Genomic DNA, 15,874 nt, shown 5'->3' with positions numbered 1-15,874 from the left:
AAGCAGTGGTATCAACGCAGAGTACTGTTTGACACGATTTTAATAAATCCACTCATCTAAAATAAAAAGAGCAAGAGAAAATTCTTATTAATTATGAAGCTGGTTAGTGGTCTAAACCCAATATAAAATATCCATATAGAATAAAAAAAAGTTAAAAAAATTTTTAATAACACTGTTTACTTTGACTATTATAAAAAAGTTAATTTAAAGCTATTATAATAATTTTAATTTGGATCATAAATCGACACACATACACACATGTAGTTTGTACATGCACAAGAAAGTTAAAATTAATTGGTTTAATATTTTTTAAGAAATTGTGTTGGCTTGAAGAGACATAGTTTCCAAGAAAATGCATTTAAATTTTCAGTATAGGTATAACATGACAAAAATAAAAATTTTTATTGTTCTTACGTTTAATCAGCAATATAACAAATACTTCTTCAATTTAAGATTTTCTTCTATTCTTCTCTAATTTCTTCTTCTGCTCAATTATTTATAATTTTATTAAACAATATAAGTCTTCTTCTATGTATTAAACGTTTACTATTCAGATTGATGCACACTCAACGAAAATTTTTGCTTGTAGTTTAATTATTATGCTCAATTTTTCTTTGCTTGTTGGAACGTTTAGTCAACCTTCTCTATACTGGCACTCTTCATTTTAAAAGAAATATTCAGGTTTTAAAAAACGTGTGTTCCGCTCAGCGGTCGAGATTATACTAAACATCCGTAACATCTTCTCTTTCAAAAGAAGTATTTTCAAAATAGATCATCTGGCTATGTTAGATGACAGTCAAAAATAAAAGTGAGGTCTGCTGATCCATACGCGAAACGCGCTGAATTTTAGTTTGCGTAATATAATCTATAAATGTCTGTAATTCTGTTAGTTTTATGGATTTCGACATCTGTTAAAAATTTTTTAGAAGTTAGTTTTATTAGAAGCTGTTGAAATCTTGAACATTAAAGAAATGTGAGAAAAGAAATTTAGATTGAAATATCCGTTAATTTTAAATGAATCTTATTTTAATTGCAACTTTATTTTAAATAAATCGTATTAGTTTTAGAGATATGATTGATGATTGACAATTATAAAATGAATTATAAAAATACAAATAAAGTGCATCAATAACAATATATAAAAGAAATGATGATAATAATAAAATTAAATGCATTACGTAAATTTTGTACTCTAGAAGCATGTTTTAATAAGCCTGAAAATGTCATCTTCTTAATTGTACTCACATTATGTAACAGTAAGGTCCTAAAATTAATGCCTGCTATTATGAAGATAAAGACAATCTATTATAATGTGTATAAAAATTTTTTGCTATTTATTTAAGCGTAATAAAATTGCACATCAAGCGTAACACATATAATTACTTACATTAACATAATTGTTTACATCACACTATTAAAGAGCATAAATGTGATTTTTTTAGCATGCTAGTACACTGCAATAAAAGAGTTTTATAATTTAGCATTTATAAATATTTTTTGATTAAATACTAAAATACTCTGCTATGCGCTATAAAAGCTTCCTTATTACATAATGTGCTAGTACATCAGTAGCTAGTAAAGAACCATCGTAAAACACCTTCGTACAAACTGCTCATAAAACACGCTCGTGTGAATAGTGAATGAATTCTCTCAAATCAAATTCGGTATATTAGTTTTGAAGAGTGCGAAAATATTTGTGTTACACGACAAATTTAAACTTTATTTTTTATTATTATAATTTATTATTTCTAGCTTTAGAAATAAAAGAGACTGATCGTTTGTGTGCTGGTATATACTTTCTATTATTTATATTATTAAATTTTAAGTATAAGATTAAGATATAAAGAAAATCATTTACGTGACTGTAAATTTTTGTCTGTAAAATCCACAAGTATCTCGTAAAAACTTACAACCGGCAAGCAATTTTTACAACTTAAACTCTTTCTTGCAAGAACGCAATCCATTGAGATTACACGGCGTTAGCTGCGCTTGATATGTACATTTTGTAACGAAACTTTATTTCAAATTACGGCAAGTATATTGGATTATATATCACAGTACATGTACAAAGTGTTTTAGAATAAAACGATCGATGCAAATATGTTCTGAATAGAAAAAAATGTTACATAAAAATCTTCATAGTCTAAAAATACTTTAGTAAAAAATTATTACAAATTTTTCGAGAATAATGACATTTTAATATGGAATTGTGTATTGCTGTGTGGATAGCGATACTGATATAAGTTACTGACTTATGGATTTTCAAATACTGAATAGTCCAAATAAATAAAGATGATAAACATCATTGACCTACTCTCACATAGTAATATATTAGCAAGCTCATTCATATTTAATATTTTTAGGCTAGGTTCTTAATGAAGCATTTCTAATTCAATGTATATATAAACTTTTTTTCATTTCTTCACTCGTAGAATATACTTTGGCACAATTTATTTCATTCTAAGATACTTTATATTTACAGTGATTTTAATATTTAAATATCTCACACGCATATAATTGCATTACTGAATATAAACTTGATTCATTTTTTTCTGAAACACAATAATTCAAAAGTTTACCATAATTTTTTTATAATTTTAATTCACAAGCAAATAAACTACGATTATATCGTTCTGATTGATCATCGATAGAAAGGAAACAGAATAACTGCCAATACACTTACTTATAAGTTGTCGGTCTCAATTTATTTCACTTAATGCTCACTGCACTCGCCGCTTCACGAAGACCAAACGCGAAATGATATACCCAGAATAGAAGTGACAGGTTTTATACTGGCAACAGTGCAATCTTTTATACTCTCGCAAGAAATTGCAGATACAAGTCTACTCATTTAACGCTATAGATGACGACCATCACGAACACTGACATGTAATAATCCGTTTACCGACGGACTTCCTGATTCAGTCCAAGCTGACTAAATTTTACCAACACATGACAGTTTGCCCCTCGATAAAGCTCAATCACAATCGTCGATTAATATTTAATGATGAAGATAACAGAACGTGATAAGAAAAGTTATGACAGCGTTCGGGCGGGTACAGTAAGCAATTATACGTATGTTTGAGTGGCGAGATAAGAAAGGGGCTGGTTTTATTAAGAAAACAAAATGATAAATAAATATCTGATATATATTATAATTATATATTATAACTATAAAATTCCTAAAGATGTTTTAGATACAATCCGGTGGATTTTTGAATGCATAATTCGTAAAATTAACATTATGCATTATTTGTCTCTATAATATTACCATTTTAAGAATAATAAATTATTTTTTTCTGAACAATAAAAATACGGCGAAATATTCATAAAGATCGTCTATCATGCGTTATCTTGAGACATGAAATTCATATGTGATGTTCAAGATAAAAAATCTTCTCAGTTTCTGCTTTTTTTATCTAAGTCAATATATGCATTATTCTTGTTGTTAAAAAGATTAACGATCCCGGGGAAGATAACGCTTTATCAAATCAATATTTAATGCATTGAATAATGTTTTTTTTCAAGCTGTTTATAAGATTTTAGGTCCGTATTTATAGACGTGATTCTGCTGAGGAATTCAGCTAAAACCAGTCTTAAGACATGATATGGTTTAATAGATCAATCTTGAAAATCAATTTAATATTCGTTCATTCTCGATTCAGTAGAGATACTCAAGAGAAAATTTCAGTTAAAAATTTCAGTTGATCTTTAACCTGATACGCTACAACTACGGAAAATAAGCATATATTTCAATATTAATATATACATTATATTATATATGTTACAAATATATATATAGAGGTTTATTAGTACTTAACTTATAGTTTTTCAAATGTACTGTCGGATAAACGATTTCTTCGAGGTACAAATATCTGTTGCTTACAATGTGCGCATTGATTACATTATCTTAGATGTTTTATAAAAGATATTACTTTTCTATTATATAGATAATTATATAGATAAAAGGTAAAATTAACAATGACCGCATCTAGATGAAAATATAGATAATTTTATCCAGATAACAGAAAACACTGGACGTATCTTATACTTATATATCATATTTATAGATGTTTAATATTATATATATGTATATATATTATTATTATTATGATTATTTATATATATATATATATATATATTAATAATCATAATAATAATAATAATCTCTTGCTACATTAATTTATAATTTATTTTTTATTTTACTGCTAAAGTTTTACTTTATTTTGAATTTAAAGCAAATTCTCAAAGTTTTACGCAATTCGAAAGGCATCATAATTTTATGACCCTATTCAACGAAAAATATATGTTGAAACGCCGCGATAAAAAATCATTAAAATGTTATCTGTCGTGAGAATTTCCGGTGAGTCTCAGTGTACGGACCACGCATGTTATAAAGGAATATTTTATGTGAACTCGGAGTATAATATAGCGAAAGTAAATTATGTATGCTTGAAGTATGAAAACTATAATTTTTATTATTAGATATAATCTTATATTACATATAATCTGAAACATTTTTTCAGATAATTGATGTATTACAGCACTAATAATAATAATTTTTAGTAATAGATCAAAGGCATTTTAGTGTGATTATTTATCACATGCTTATTGAACATTTTTTACTTATCTATATTGTGTCATAATTTGTAACACGTGGTGTACGGTTCATAAAAAGAAATAAGATGATGACACAACCAATTATCTACACGCAAATGATAAATAAGCAAGCTGTCTGCATTTCATGATATCTTCACGCAATCTCGAGAAATTTTACGTAACAGATGGAACTTTGTCCTCTGTCACATACAATTTGTCCAAGTTATTTTTCCCGGTTCAGGAAGTTAATAGACACGATCATAATTACAGATTAAATATAGAGAGAGATACGTTATAACATGCATGCAAGTCATGTAGTGATTAATCTTTATCTTCGGTTGTGTAATTTTGTTTAATGTGTCTAATGCTGGCATAATATATATGTATATATGTATGACATTGACATTGAGGAAAGAAATTTTCTTCTTGTGTGATAATTATTTTAATCTTTTTCTTATGTGATAATTATTTATCTAGCAACTTTTTGTTAAAAGAAACTATTATAGTAATATTAAATAAAAGTAATATTACTATTTGACAATATTCATTGTTGTTCACATACATTTGTGGAAGGCATTGCGCATATCGTTCTATTTTTATAAAAATAATCGAAAGAATTGCATATTATAATTTTATATTATAGTTTTATATTTTATATTTTTATATTATATTATAGTTTTGGAAAATATATAAACAATACGTTTAATATATATTTTCTTTCGTGAAAAAAACACATGAATTATTAAATATTGAGTATGATCTGCTTTTTTAATTGTGAGAAAAAATGATTAATACATTTCCTTAAATTATATACATCAATGCCTTTGATAGTAAATTTCGCAAGGGCACTTTGTCAGCAGCTGTTCCAGAGGAAATTTTTGACCATTTTGGTAGAATGTGCAATTGAACGAAATTCCCAAACGCATTCGTAAGTCGATCGATGGCGATGAATTTTTAACGGTTTAATTAATTCTCGGGGAAAGCCGATAAGTATCGCTATTTGATTGAATCGTTAACGACCACGTGACTAAAATTATATACCCGTGTGCAATTCTGAAGTATCAGCGCGGTGTATTCACGGTCCATGTGATTTATTTATATGAGCCGATTAAATGGAATGGTCCGCGCGTCGTTAGTTTTCAATTACATTATTCAGCGATCACTCGCATCACGCGAAGCGTATCGGCCAACGCATAGCTGTCCAAATTCTAATTGCATGCAATATTGCACGCGTTTTCATACATGCGAGCATTATAGGAAAATGAATACGAATTTCAAGCGTGCTTGCAGGTTAGAAACTTGCATAACATGCAGCTGCACTTACCAAGCATTTCTGTTTAATTTCAAAAGTGTAATATATAGGATATTTAAAATAACTATGAATTTCGTTATAAGTTAATCAAATCTTATGTCGATCAAAATTTTTAACACGATAATTACATTACACTTAGAATTGATTTAGTGGCGTTTTGCTTAAATAATATTTTGCGTGATAATATTAGAAGATTTACGTGTGATTTTGCAAATGTTGGAAAAAGAAAAATAGAGACACAATATAATACTATTTAACACGTATTGATAAAGATACTAGGTGCGGTTAAAACTTAGAAAAATAATGCATAAATCACACAGTAAATTAAAATCATTATAATATATTAGCATAAAAAATTCTTATTTGAAATAATTATGACACGTGTTGCAAGCAAGCATAAAAACGTCAGTCAGTATGTTACATAATAGAAAAATAACGACTTATTACTGAATCCTTGCATGCTAGTTTGCACGTTGATTTGTATGACGATTACTTGACTACTAAATGATGATAAAATGTAATATAAGCTCATATACCAAGGGGATATAAATTGCCTAGGTCATAGCGAAGGGCAATTGTATAAACGTACATAAGATAGTCTAACAGTTAAAACATACTGTATAAAACATCCAAATATTTTTCATTGACAATTAAACTACAACAGAAATTGACACTATTTTAGCAATTTTATCGTTAATGAACTCGGTTGATGGAAGATAATTAGTTTATGCGGTTGCGAGTTTGTACAGCAATAAATAACGATGACACTCGTTTTGATATAAATAATTGGTTCCAATTGTGAAAGGGAAAATTAATCTCAAAAACACAGATTTTCCGTTGAAATTATTTTTATCGAATGTACGTGTGACACGTGTTTATACGTTCAAAATCCCAACGTTTTAGCAATTCTCTAGCAATATAAAATATTGAGTGATGAAAAAGATCAAGAAAGGTCTTTCAATTGAATGGAAATTACATGACTAAGCATAATTTGTCAAGGATGCACGTACAAAAATAAAAAAACAATATACGAGTCATTCGCTCGAGAAACGACTTAGTTTCTGCACAAAAAATTGAATTAAAGATTCAACTGTGTGATTCGAGTTATTAAACATTATGCTATTCAGCTTTTATATTTTTTAATATGCGCGTTCCTATTTTGCTGAGTAGCAAAATGTTTAATAACTTAAATTATATAGTTGAATCTTCAATTTTTTGTACAAAAACTTAAGTCGTTTTTCGAGCGAACGACTTATATCTACGTCCATATATATATTTTACTTGATATAATTATCGATACTAAAGATATGTATTATCATGAAAGATAAATATGTGACATTATATATATCTACGATTTTTAAAAATCATAGTATGACTATGATATATAATGAAAGAAATTAATTTGTCAAGGATACACGTATAACAATAAAAAAATATATCTATGTCCACATCGCGAGCGATTTATCAAATATGTTTAAAAGACTTTTTTAAATTGCGCGTTGTAATGTCCACACATGATAGAGAAAATCGAACGAATTGAGTAATACGTCAATATTTGTCACCTTGTGAAGTTAATGGATCGTGCTTAGATAAAGATTTACGCATTATGATAAAGTAAATTTGTAAAATGATTAGTTTCAAAACAGACCTATTATATATAATTAAACATAAGATTAACAAAATAATACTTTTTTATTCCCTACTTAATAATAATATTGTCAAGTTTTTAATATATATTGCCAGAATTAATTGTAAAAAATTCGTGACTTTGAGTGTGAAACAGAATTAAAGAAATCGTTATACAGAATGTGAATATCATACACGAGCCATCGATTTAACAATTGGTTGTCGTCGATCGATTGCCAGCAATAATTGAGGGAAATCCCTACAGATCTCCGATCGAACGCGTTTTAAAAAAATTGTAGTTATTTTCATATACGTCAGATTGATCGTTTGGAAATTTAACGATGAATTGGAAATTTTCCAAAATTTGTATGCATTTTAATAAATTATATGAATTATCAGTTTTATTATAGCAAGTGACGCACTTTTTTAATAGCGCTTTACGCGCTATAAAAATGTTATATTGCTTTGTCCATGTGCTGTTATTTACAATTGTACTCTATCATCACATTACTATGCACATTCATTTAATGATGTTTTAATTGTTTGCAAATGATATGCAAGAAATTTTTATTTGTATTATGTATTAGCATGCTATTAATAACAGTAAAAGTACGACAATTGTATAAATATTTTTACTGAAGTAAACAACAATTTTGATAACAATTTCTAGATTTAATTTTAACAGAATTTAAATTTAATTCTTCTACAATATATTTTTAATGCTGAATATTTAAAAAGAGGACGAGAAAAAATTTTGCATAGAATTAAATTTTTCCATTGCAAGTATATAAATCTGTTCTGATTTATAATAGTTAAAAACATTTTTTTTAATAAAATAAAAAGGTATAATTTTAATAATACTTTTTATTGAGAAAAAAAAATAATATTCTTTTTGCATCTCTTGTAAGATTAGACAAATGCAAATTATAACAATTTCATTTTGGAGACATATTTGATTATTATTAATCGAAAAAAGTAGAGGTCACGTTTTATTTGTTCCATTACGTACTTTTTTGCACGCATCACGTTCGACGAAACGACCGACACACATAAGTTTTTTACATTACACTCCATTGGACACTGTTTACGATGTTTATGTACGTGAACTTTCTCAAAGCTCAATTTGCGAAACGCCGTCCAGCGCACGTTTCAACATTCAAATATCAATATAAGTTTCGTTAAGTCGCAAAATGCGGATCGTTGCGAGACACTCGAGCTGAATGCAGTCGTTATGTTCCCACCGTGCTTGCTTTATCCATCCCCGATGGTGCGCTCTCTCGCAACCCTTCATGAAGTACTCGTTTCACAAGTTCTTCTACCATTCACTTCTCGTTCAAGACAATTGTGTAGCGTAGGAGGCGAGAAGAGAACTGAAAGATAGTCGGACACTAGCCTTCCGTAAAATCCTCCTTTTCCGAATAAAGCGACAATTTCTAATGTTGCTTGAATCTCTGAATCAGCCCAGAGAGCGGCTGTAGGGCGAATCGCAGGATAATCCCGAGCAATGCCTTTAGTATCGGTTCTACAAGCAATAGCACTTCTTCTAATGGAGCCCGTGTCTGCGATGCATTTATGTTTACGTGAACGACTGCAGCTACCTCTTAAGTTTATTTCTGTTAAGCATCCGATTAAGAGGGCTGCAGGATTATTGATCTTGCGGCGGATTTTCTAAAGCGCGAGAGCAACCATAATCTTATCTAAATTTTTTACGCGCTTTTAAATTATCCTGATGATTAACATTTTCATAGATTAACATTAATTCTTCACGTGACGATTACAATGCATATAATTTTCAATAAAATTTTGTATAGTAAGATTAAAATTTTATTTTGCCTAGTGAGGTATACAGGGTGTTTCTTAAACATATGTCAAAAATTTAAGGGATGATTTCTTGGGTCATTTTATGAATAAATTTATATCTTTGATGATTTTTTGAAAATTGTTTTGTTTTGAAGATACACACACAAAATGATAAAAATTTATAAGAAAATAATTAATATCTGTAAAAGTTATTAATGTAGTGTTCAAAGAACTTCTTTATTGTCGTTATCAGTGATGCCAGAAAATATTGTATTAATAAAAATAAAAATATATTCAAAATATTGTATTTCTTGTAAATTTTTATCGCTCTGTATCTTCGAAACAGAGCGATTTTCGAAAAATTATCAGAGGTATAAATTTTCATAAAATGACTTCAGGAATCACCCTTTGTATTTTTGACATATGTTTAAGAAACACCCTGTATATAAGGATAAGGTATACAACTGATGGAAATAACTTTTATTAAAGTAATGAAAGGTTAACAAGGGAGCAAAAAGATAGAGGTAAAAAATGCATGTTCGAATTATGAAACTGTTGAATATTTATGCGCGACTCTGTAAAGTCTTGAAAAGTTCTGATTGATTTGCGATAGACGAGCGGTGTGTTACTTTTCTCATGGAGCTTTATTTAGAAGAACAGTCTGCTGTTCGTTATCGTTGCCACGCTCCAAGAAGTTAATCCAATCAGCCTGCGTCATCTCTGTGAAATTTCTAGTCAGCGCGAAGGAATGGCCGAGACGAAAATGAGACATCCTTGAAGCTAGTCAATTTCACGACAGTCCTTGCCATTTCCTTGATCTTCCTTATCGGGAAAATGTATCTTTCCGGGATAGTTATAACTGAATGATATCTTTGAATCAAAGATGTATGTATTTGTACTCTATCAACTGGATGATGTAATGCACATTTGTAAGGTGCTTTCATCAAATGTTCCTTTATGCGGAAAAATAATGTCGGCATAATTTTTTTTATCAATCATATCTAAATCGGGATAATTGATTATATTTCTAATGCTAAAAATTAATTAATCGATTGAGAAGTAAAATAGATGATTAATAATGCGTTAAAATATCTTAGAGTATATTTTGTTTTCGATAATTGATTTTGATTTATATGATTAATCACGCAAAAAAATTTCTAGATGTCGCAACAAAAATTATCGCTATTTTTTGTATCTGATAGAATATCGTTTGTCACAGATAGAATTATCGTTTGTCACAGATAGAATTTTTTAGTTCTGTCTCTGTCATTTAGATTGATTACGTGCAAAATATATACGATATTGCAATATGTGCTAATCATTTGTCTACCTCAGTTAATTTTTTGCACCTAAAAAATTTTTCCTACAATTGCAAAACCATTTTTTTGAGTAATGATAATTGATGCAGTATATAAGTAATAGAATGATTTATATTGAATCAATTATATTAATAATTTATGCATTCATTTTAAATGTTTTATCAATTTTTCTTTCGTGAAAGGATAAAGAGTATTATTTATCGCCATTATGTAATAAAAGCTACATATATTTATAGATTATATTCATATTGATAAAGTGCAATAATTAAATATAAATATTTATAAATATTTATGAAAAGAGATATATACATTACATTTTTTTCTCTTTTTCTTTTTTTCTCTCGCTATAGAGTCAATAATCTTCTCATTGATATCTTTTTATTAACTTTCTTAAAATTCTGATAATTTTCGCGTTATTTATATTTCGAATTTTATTTTACAATTCTATTTTACAATTCTCAACAATAATAATTTCCTCACTTGCATCTAATGCGGTGATATCACTCGAAAGTTATGCCTATTGCGAAGTGCAGCGCGTCGTCGATTGAAGCCGGTGGACTTGGCTCAACAAGCATCTCCTAAGAGTCTCGTGAGATCGTATTTATAATGATTCTGCTAGTTCTGGAAGTTGGCAGTAGATGTGTCCCTTGACCCATCTCGGTTATTGGAAGGCGATAATGCAGCGATGCTCATCCAATTATTATCAATGAATGTCGCTCCTAAGAGCTGCTCGCATCGGCTGAGTGATTTTTATGCTCTGCTGGAAATGATCGTTAGGCTCTAGATAATCACTTGATAGCCGGTGATTAATTTCTCGTTAATGTCAAGCTTCAGAAAGAATTCCATAAGGGTTTCCATCGATATTATGAATTTTTGCACCCTATTATCGTTGCACGAAAAGTTTAATGATTAGGGTGGCTTGATTTTTTTTATAAGTTAGTTCGTTGTAATAATATCGATTGCAATACAAATTTTATATGCTAAATTTAAATTTTGTCCTATTTAAGAACATTTGTTTAATTAATTTATTATAAACTTTAATTTGTGCCCTATTAAGCTGTGCTATAAAAAATGATAAATAAGAATAATTATTTTGATGACCTTCATATGAAATAAATTATTCGTGCGAATAATAGTAGCAAAGTGATCTGAGAAATTTCGAACACGTTTATTTTGTGTAGGACCAAATTTATCAGAGGGGACCTAAATAAAGCCTCTGTAGAACTGGGAAGTCATATCACGCTCCAATCCTGTGACCACGAAATCCCAATTCCCGATTCAGGAAATGGCGTTGTTCCTGGTACAGTTCGATCTGGAATTAAAGCTTTTTATCGCATGCTCGACAGTAATTCTCATGGCTTCCGGAAATGCATTATTGAAAAGCCCTTAACTGCGTACAACATATTTCCGGGCATGGTCAATAACGACTCGATATATGCTGGAATGAAAATGTGAATAATTCAATAGAAATATTGCAACAACGCGATACACGCATTAACGTATATTAAAGGTTATTAAGGATAAGGACATCTTTTTTTCTCGCATTCTCTCTCTCTCTCTCTCTCTCCATCATAATATCTTAAATAATAATTATTATTTATACCGTTTAAAAATCTGCGCATACGCAGAGGCATAATAGATCAGTATAACTTCTTTAAATATTTTAATGCTGTGTATTATTAAGACTATTATATTTAAATACTTTGTGTGTGATTACAATATCTCTTTATATCTTATTTCGCAGATTTTTAGCTTTGTATTAATTTTTTTATTTTAATGTTCTATAAAAAAAAATCCTAAAACAAAAGAAAGCACAATTTACAAAAAACTTCGTGCAAAAACAAATTATTTCGCGATAAACTCGAGAACCTCTCGCACAAGTGTTCAAATTCCATCATCACGCATTACTCGCTGCAATTTTGCACCGTTAGCGGCCGCGATTCGTCGATTCGCGAGCGGAGTTAAAAAGCTCTCGTGCTAAGAGTAAGTCCCAAACTTTCGCGATGAAGAGCATAAAGTTCTGGGGAAGTCGGTAGGAAGCGTCGGTGATACCGGGCTACACGGTAACAATGAAATGCAGTGTAACTAAGCCCTTTTAACCCTCCTCCTCGTCGTGTCCGACCATCCCTGCACCTTTCCGTTCGCCCTACCTACGACGACTGATACGGTTGTACTTTCTCGAGCTTTCATTTAGGAAAACAATTGTGAAAGCATTGCGCGCACCAAAAGAGCAAAGCGGTACGCGGCTTGAAAAGGGGTGAAACCTCCCTTACACTCCCGTCCTCCCGTGCACACTCGTGTGCGCGCGTTGAATACTCTTGCAGTGTAAATTCGCACTCGTAGATTCGTTTCGTTGTAAAGGATACCATTGTCATTGTTTTATTTCGCAGTCGGGAGAACATACTCGTGTTGTGTATATGGATTTCCTGCGGTGGATTAAAGTGCCCTTTGTTATAAATTTAGGGATGTGAGACTGTGTGTGCGACAAGTACGCCGAGCGGAACGTCAACCGCGATTTATTATTTAAAAAGAGTCTGTGAAGAGAGAATCAATAATTCATAAATAATGGAGATAAATAGCGTTAACGGGGGGATCAACGTTACCTTGTTAGTCTTGCAATGTTACATGATTCTGTAGTTACATGAATCTTTTTTAATTTAGTATTGCGTCACGCTATGTATCTAGATAACACTGGAAGAAAAAAAAACACAATATTTAATATATAAATATTATATTAAATATTATATTATAATGATATAATTACATATACCAATATTTATATATTTTAAATTTTAAATAAGTTTCATATATCTCAAATTTTCTCTTTTGAGAAAAAATATGTTTATAATAAAACACTTTTAATTGACGTACTTGGTCTTAATGCGCTATATTCAAATAATATTCAAAATTAAAGCTTTTATTCATATTGCGTCTTTTAATGCAGAATCGATATTCAGAATTTGTTCTTACGCTGCCGTTTCACGGAAACTGCGAAAGGTTATTAGAAGTGCAGCGCATTTAAGTTTCTAATTAATTTATCTGAATGAGGCGAGTGGTTTTGAATTCGATGGTATTTAATACTCTGTAAGAGCGAGGCATTTCTCGAGTGGTAAAACGAAGCGTAATCAACTCGGTTTGAAGAGAAGCGCGAAATGCTCCGTTGCCGAATGCGCTTTGCGCTGTTTTCATTTGGGAAACAATTGCAAAAGTGTCGGAGAGAAAAAAAGAAACAAAAACGGCATGCATCGTTGGAAAAAAGCAAATGGTCCTGCGCTGCGTGAATATGATTCGTATATGACGTTAATTAATGTTTGATGAATCGCGTTTATCGCAGAGACAATTCGCGGTTTTCTTCAATGTCAGAAAAGACACCATTGCATTACATGCAGATCTCTCGCACGGAAATCAAACTGCCCTGTCGTTGCGAAGAGATAGAAATGAATGAATGAATTTATCGTATCTTGGCAGCAAAGAAACATGCACCGGGGACATTTCCGGAACGTCGATATTTGTTGCTGCGCGACAACGAATGTGCTTTCTACGACGTTTCCTTCGTGAGAGATGATAATGCATTCGAATGTGTTTGTGCGAATGTTTATTCATGGCGATCAACAATCGATATCTGCGAAAATGTAACACATAATCTATAATATTAATATTTTTATCAATTAATTTTTTTATTTAATTTATGATTTGAGAAATTTTTCTCGGAGAGATGATATTCTGTTCTCCAATACCTTTTTTCAATGATTATTATAACAAGTCTCACGTAATTAAACACAAGCAAATTAGTTTGATAAACCATATAATTTGATAAACGAACTTTCACTCAAGAAGTTTAGTCGCATTACGTCACGATTCTTTTTATTGACCTTACGTGAACTCTTTTTATCAATTAACTCGAGCTATAAATTAGAGTTATTGGTTGTTGTTAGTCAGCCGAGACCTTTGACCGTCTTTTTTTCGAACTGTATAATTGTGCGTTGACCGAAATAGAATATTCACTAATGCCGGCGTCACACGATGTAGGTTTTTCTGTATAATTAGCTGTACGCTGCTGTGCTTGCACTTGTGCATGCCAGACACTTCGATGCATTGAGTGCGAAAGTCTAGCTTGTATGATTTTTATGTTTGCTCCGGTGCATTATTTCGTGCTCGTTTCCTTGCATGCACCAATCAGCGTTTCGGAAATGTTTCATTCAATGCGATCTTCACTGTTGATATGATATGTCAAAATCGTTTGACAGAATATTAATATTTTAATAAAAATGTGGAATAAAGAACAAATAGTTTCTACGATTTCTTGTATTTATTTCGCGATGAAGTAATAACATGAATGCAGCCAATCTCCGTCGTCGCAAAATTTCATTTACTATATACAGGAGCTGTTGTTCCTCCATATCAATCTCTTTTAAAATATTTTATTTAATTATCAAAATCTATCAACCAGCTATGATTGACGTTTTCTTTCGTCTGACGTCTTCATACAACACTCCATACAGCAAACCAACTTCGTGTGACGTGTTTATACAACGCTCTATGCAGCAAACCAAGCAACGTACAGGATACAAGCTAGCATACAAGCTAATCATACAAAAAAACGTACATCGTGTGACGGCTTAAGCAACGAATTTAAGCACGAGTCATTGTATTTTCATCACGCGCGATCATGATGCTCTGATTATCTTAAACATGCGGCACACGATGCTATTTTATCTGCTGGATTACTTGCGTACGCCTGTGCTGGCAATCTTGCTCTTTGCTAGGCTGGAAATTGTGTGCCTGCTGGTCACGCTGCTGACTGATTTGCTGGATTTCGGTGATAGAACAGGTGCTATTTTTCTTGCTATAATCCTGCGCTGTCAATCAAGATGCTGACAGATTGACAGATTGTCAGTCTCAAATTTGGGTTAGGTTGCAAAATACATGTCAAAAAACATTCACAGTGACATATAACCACGATCATATAAACAATGATATTGCATATAACGATGATAGGGTTATCGTCACTTGAAATTTTTTTGGTTTATTGAAATGATCCTCCTAAAACCAGCACGAAAGTAGGCATCGTCTGAAGCCAAGCGAGCAACACGGTCAGTAGCACTGCCAGCACTGCTGCCCACACGGTAGCAAGCACGCAAATCCAGCTAGCAATCCAGCAGATAAAATAGCATCGTGTGCCGCATGCTTTTTACTTGAAGTGTGTTTGAAGTTTTAG

The 15,874-nt window shown here is 30.9% G+C and overlaps 2 protein-coding genes across 7 annotated transcripts in view; one reads left to right on the top strand and one right to left on the bottom strand.

The window, feature by feature from the left end:
- LOC145939400 (uncharacterized) overlaps positions 1–2,945 on the bottom strand; it is an 8,680-nt gene extending 5,735 nt beyond the window's left edge. The window contains exons 1-2 of one of the 2 annotated variants that reach the window (XM_083043677.1): positions 2,684–2,945; positions 1,388–1,454 (exon numbers count right to left, since the gene is read on the bottom strand). The gene's annotated coding sequence lies outside the window, so the exon portion shown is untranslated. The remainder of the gene's footprint in view (positions 1–1,387; positions 1,455–2,683) is intronic. The other variant, XM_083043675.1, reaches the window with a different exon arrangement.
- LOC145939328 (protein amalgam) overlaps positions 1–15,874 on the top strand; it is a 296,331-nt gene that overhangs the window by 142,139 nt on the left and 138,318 nt on the right. The gene's annotated exons all lie outside the window — the stretch shown is intronic.

This window comes from Prenolepis imparis, unplaced genomic scaffold, assembly GCF_030444845.1.
Source record: "Prenolepis imparis isolate NDT839.2.m4 unplaced genomic scaffold, iyPreImpa1.0 SCAF_8, whole genome shotgun sequence".
NCBI lineage: Eukaryota > Metazoa > Arthropoda > Insecta > Hymenoptera > Formicidae > Prenolepis > Prenolepis imparis.
The sequence above is the reverse complement of the archived record's forward strand: the minus strand, read 5'-3'. Positions and strand labels throughout refer to the sequence as shown.